Source organism: Orbicella faveolata, unplaced genomic scaffold, assembly GCF_042242905.1.
Source record: "Orbicella faveolata isolate gen_17 unplaced genomic scaffold, um_ofav_v1 contig_26, whole genome shotgun sequence".
Classification (NCBI taxonomy): Eukaryota; Metazoa; Cnidaria; class Anthozoa; order Scleractinia; family Merulinidae; genus Orbicella; species Orbicella faveolata.
Window position 1 is genome coordinate 11,762,501 of NW_028301554.1, and position 5,698 is coordinate 11,768,198.

The 5,698-nt window shown below is 35.8% G+C and overlaps 1 long non-coding RNA gene across 1 annotated transcript in view; it reads left to right on the forward strand.

Annotated features, from left to right (window-relative positions):
* LOC149108172 (uncharacterized) overlaps positions 1-4,163 on the forward strand; it is an 8,707-nt gene extending 4,544 nt beyond the window's left edge. The window contains exon 3 of the long non-coding RNA XR_016208943.1: positions 3,874-4,163. This is a non-coding gene — a long non-coding RNA (uncharacterized LOC149108172). The remainder of the gene's footprint in view (positions 1-3,873) is intronic.
* The last annotated feature ends 1,535 nt before the right edge of the window (positions 4,164-5,698 follow it).

The window sequence follows — 5,698 nt, forward strand, 5'->3', positions numbered from 1 at the left end:
GAGGCAGAGTAAAGAAAACTATTGGATGCCGCAAAGCTCTTAGAATGAGCTTGACAGCTATTGATGCAGTGTTCGACACTAACTTTCTTGCTAATTTGCCCTTTGGGCAACTAGTTCTGTTTTTGTTGGTTCCCCGTGTGTCTTTTTAGTTGCCTACCTGGTAGACTTTTGTTGCCCATTAGCACTCACGAGAAAATTTCAACTTGCAGAAATGCTCAACTTTTTTATAAACTTGCCTTCTTGTTTTGGTGTTGCAACAGTGATTGATTGGGTGATTAATCAGTCATAGAGCACAACCCTCACAAGATTTTAAATATCCACGAACTTTGCCCACACATTTTGATGAGACTCCACTTTTCTAACAAATAGACCCAGTGAAGCACTTTTACTGGTCAAATACAATGAACCAACTGTCATGAATGAAAACATAATTCATGCCCAGAAGCACATCATTATCATCAATATTATTGTTATTATTTTTGTTGTCATCGTTGTTGTTTTTATTGCTATTTTTATTTATTATTATTGTTATTATTAATAATTGTCTTTTCAACTATATATTAAGGAATGGCAAAAAGATGGCTCAGCCTGTACCTGTAGTACCTATTTTGTATTTGTAATCATAGATTAATAAAACTGCTTCTCTTCCTCACCAGAGATCAGTCGGGGAGTAGCTTACAATCCTGACAACAGTGCCCCATTTCTTTTTGAGTCACAACAGTAAAACTCATAGCCAAAATATTGCCGTACTGTACAATTTGTGTGGAAAGACTTTGACACAAAAGTTATTTCCAAATACTGTTGCAAAATGCATCTTTGAAAATTCAATGAGGTTATCAAGCATTTTATAGTATTTTAAGAACTAGGGATTAATGCTCTTTATGGTTCACATGATCACTAATCGACTAGCCACTTTTCTTTAGCAAGCTTTGGGGCAAGCTTCTCACAAAATTTGGGTTCATGGCTTGTTTTGGAAATGAGAGAATTGTAGAAACTTTCAGTGAATGTTAGAGTTGAGTTTACATGTCTTTGACCTTTAAGTTAATACTTCTGAACTTCTGCTCAAATGATTTCCCCAAAACTTGGGCATGGTTTGTATTAAGTCAAAGTAAGCTTGTTCCAGAAATTGAGTAAAAGTATGCCAGCAAAATTTTTTTTACTGGTAGTGTTGTTGTCCAAAAAATGGGGCCCAGTCAAACACCAGTAAGAATAAAAATATTTTCCCCAGTAAATGGAATTAAGTAACATTATCACCGAGTGAAAGACAAAATATTTCCCAAAATTTCTTAGCCAACACTTCAAAGCCCCAAAATTTATGTTGCAAACTTTGACATGGGGTAGTGTGCCCACAATAACTGCAGAACCACCTTAAGTAATGATGAAATGGAATCAATAGAATAACCATGATAAGAATGGCGTTATCCTTTTGATACAATATTAATAACAAACAGTGGGGCTTGACTTTTCAAAATGACAGAAAAACTCAAATTGCATCTAGGGCCACCAGATCACAGTTTTCAAGCAACATACATTTAAATAGAAAGGAATTGTGAGCCAAATTAACTTTAACTAAACATAACAGACACTTTTTAAAAATAAAGTGGTTTGCTATTAAACAGTTAAAAAACAGTTCCTTTATATTGCTATATGTAGAAACATAAAAAATGAAAAGGGTTTGTCAAACACAACTCGATACACCACCACCACCCACATAAATTATGATACTATCCCATGTAGATGTGGAAGGAAAACACCTTGTTTTCACTCTAAGAGGAACTGGAGTTTGCAAGCCCTGACAGCAAGCCCTGACAGTTGTTCAGATTGGTTTCTTTGGAGTTAATGACAATAAATTGATTAACACCAAATTAATTAAGAGAGCACTCGACAACCAAATTGATGGCATTTTGTTGGGTTCTTCATTAGGCCGTTGTTGTTGTTGTTTTTTTATCATGACAGAACTCAAAAATGATATTGTTAGTAAAATGCTTGACAGTGGCCTTATAAATGAGTAGTTTTATGGACGTTATTTTGAAGATATGCTGTTGATGGCCAAACCAAATAAATCTGACATGTTTTACAGTCAACAAATTTGAAGATGGCTTGATCCATTTCCTGGACATTTCTCTGAAAAGAACATCCATTGACATATATAGGAATCACACAAACACTGGACAGAATGTCTTGTTTTCTAGTCAAATACGTTGACTTGCCAAAATTACTTGGGTTAGGCCTTGTTGCACCAGGCTTCTCGTATATGTGAAATAGACTCTCATTCAGAAACAAAGAACAATGATTAAAACGTTCTGTTAGGGAATGGCTTTCCTAAATCTGTGGCTTCTAATCTTGTGAGGTGTTTCAGACACAGTAGCTCGGAACCTAGAACATCTTATCCCAATAACAACAAGACTATGAGTTTTAAGGATTTTAAATTCTAATGTGGGGTTTAGGACTGGCACTAGTTTTGCTAGGCTAATGATGTAATTTTGAAAGCAGATGGGAGCTCCTCTGGGGGCCTGTCCAGGAATCCCCATCAATGTCCCAGACCAAAAATGGCATGTGCTTTTAACTATTACTTCATCTCATGCAGGAAGGAAGTGATGTCTGAACAGTTTTCATTGAAGTGCCTTGAAACCAGAACCAGAGTATTAACAATATTACAAACAACACAACAAAGAAAGTACAGGATGCAAAACAGAGCACAGTGATGCAAACCCAAATGCAAGTTAATTTTGAAACCAAATTGAAAATTGCTATGTAGAGTGAGACGGGTAACTGCAATCACAACTGGTGGTTTGCTATTTGCGTGAAAAATTAGCAGACATTAAGTTGAAGGAAGTGAGTTTATAGAGAAGTCCATTTGCATCATATTAATCAAAAACTGGTTTTCTTAGTTAGGTATAGAAATACAGTATGTTAATAAGTAGTTTCTTAGAAATCGATTTTGAAATAAAAACTAGCGCTAAAAAGTCACGACGTTTCGACCTCTACGAGGTCATTTTCAAGTGAGTAAATTTTCTACAATAGCATATAGCCATAAATATGTTAAAAACAACTTATAATAGATAAAAATGTGGCGAACGCTAAAATGTGATAAAATATGTGAAAAAGTGTTAAAAATATACAATGGAAAAATAAAATAATCTTAGCAAGAATTGCTCTAAACAAATAATTGGGCGCGAATTGAATCGCACTGTTTGTTTAGCATTGGTTTCAGTTCTTTGATAAAAAAAAACATTTCAAAAATAAGGTAGCCAAATTTGTTCTGACACTTTCTTAAGATTCGAAAACTCTGCGCGATGTCTTCTGGCTCCATATCGTGCTGCTCTCTGAGGTGGTTTCCGATTGCCGATCCTTTGTGTTCTTCAATTCGTTGGTGTAGGTGTCGGCACGTGTAACCGACATAGCCTGCATCACACAGGCCACACCGAAATGAATACACCACGCATTGTTGACTCACAAGAGGCTGCTTGTCTTCCCTGACCTTAATTTCATCCTTGATCTTTCTACTTGTGTAAACTGGGTTAATATCTGCGTTGATCTTCCGACTGAGGTCAGCCAGCTGTTTACGTACTACGTTTGCAGATTTCTGGTCCTTGTAGGGCAACACGATTCTGACTGGGGCTTCTCTTTTATCAGCCACTCGAGTATGTGAATCCTCGGACACTTTTGATTCAATAAATCTGCGAATGATTGACTGCACAAGGTCGTCAGGATAGCACAGTCGGGAAAAGATCTCTTTAAGGCGTTCACATTCCTCGTGAAAAAACTTCCACTTTCAAAATACAGTATGAATATTTATAATTTGAATTATAATAATATTACTGTTGTACTTTAGATTGTAATTCCAATGCTCTTTTTAAAAACGGATTTCAGTTTCATTAGGTAGTTTGGTGCTTTGGGTCCAAAACAGCAGCCTGAAAACGGTCCTTGTAAGTTGACAAGCCCTTGAATAGCCAGGAAGTTTCAAGAAATGGGCCCTGAAGAGGCAAAGGGCCGACTTCAGACACAACTTAAAGCGAGTTTCAATTAGTCCAGCAAATTTATTTCACTTTCCGTAGGAGGAAGGTAAATTCCTAAAGATAAACATGAAACGAATTACTACAAATAACTAACTGAAGACGGCAGAAAACTAAGAGGAAAACACAAACAGACGATAAACTAAACGGCTTACCAAAATGCTGGCAACGGGGTTCAGGGAACCAAGAAGATACAAGTGTACCGGACGATAAACTAGCACTAAACGAACATGAAAGGATAACACAAATATATACGCAACGAAATTTACATACGACGCGAGAAAAAAAGCATGCAGAATGTGAAAAAATACATTAACATACGGAACAAAAAAGGACACAAAGAAAACACGAAATAGCCGTAACAGGTCCCTTCACAGAAAGTTTCAGTTTTCCACAATATTGTTGTGTCTATTGATGAAGTAAATCCATCTCCATATTTTTAATAGCCTGGCCAAACCATACCTGGAGGCATTAGATGATATGATCGATGAGGAGGAGGGGGAGTTAGAAGAAGACAAAGAAGAAGAAGAAGGACAAGAGGATCAAGAAGAACAAGCGGAAGGGCAAGAAGAACAAGACAATGATGATGAACACCTCTACAGAAAGTTAATAGAGGATGAGTTTAGTGACAGTGATAAAATCAGTATTTATTTCGTAGATTTTTTAAATTTTTATCAGGATTTCTTTAACAGATGTATTAATAAGTAATAATTAAGTAAATAGAGGATGAGTCTGAAATTGTTTTGATTGTTCTACATTTACAACAGCTTATTCAAATTAGCCCAAGCTCAAAGGCTGAAGAAAATATGTCATTACTTTTTTTTTTACTAAATGAACCACAAATCACTGTGTTGTCGGTGACTAGTTTGTTGGATCTAGATTTAAGGGACAAAAAGAGTGACAGAACTTTTACTCTTTGTAATAAGAACCCAGCCACAGTCGTGCTTGACTAACTGTGTCCACCTTCCTTGGTTTAAATAAGCTAATCAAAATGCATGAATGGTGAAAATATCAAGCATCATGTAAACTGTTGATCAGTCGACAACTCCACCTCTCACATTTCTTTTCATAATTTGGATTTGCCAGATTTGAATGGAAGCCATAGGAAAGTTGTTGAAAACATGTCAAAAAATGATGAAAAAAAATTAGTTTGGTGGTCTGTGTTAAAAGTGCACCACTGTAAATGCAATGATAAGTATTATATTAGTATGTCCAAAAGGCATTTATCTGTCAAAAATAGAATTTCTCAAACTAATTCTGACTTTGGTTATTTTGCCTTTGTAACAATACCAATCTCAAGATTATAGTGGTTTTACAACACAGGCTAAAAACATGCCCTAAAATATAATTTTCGAAAATGTTTGGATAAAGCAACGGTTTGTATCATACGTGAGCATTGCAGATAATTCAAGCCAATTAATTCAAGGTCACAAGTCAGATTGTTTTGGTTCGCCCGTGTGTAGAAAGATCTTTAAGATTCCAGTTGATAGTGATAATGGTAATTATACCTGCTCATGAAAACACCAGTTGTATAAATTCCAGTCTAGCCATAAATAAATAAAAAAAGATTTGTAATCTTCTTTGTCGTAACTGAATTATGTTATTGAACTAGTATGAGGTCCGTGTTGGTAAAACATTGGTCGAGTTCTTCGCCTCGCAATGTTACGGCGAGATCCATAGAC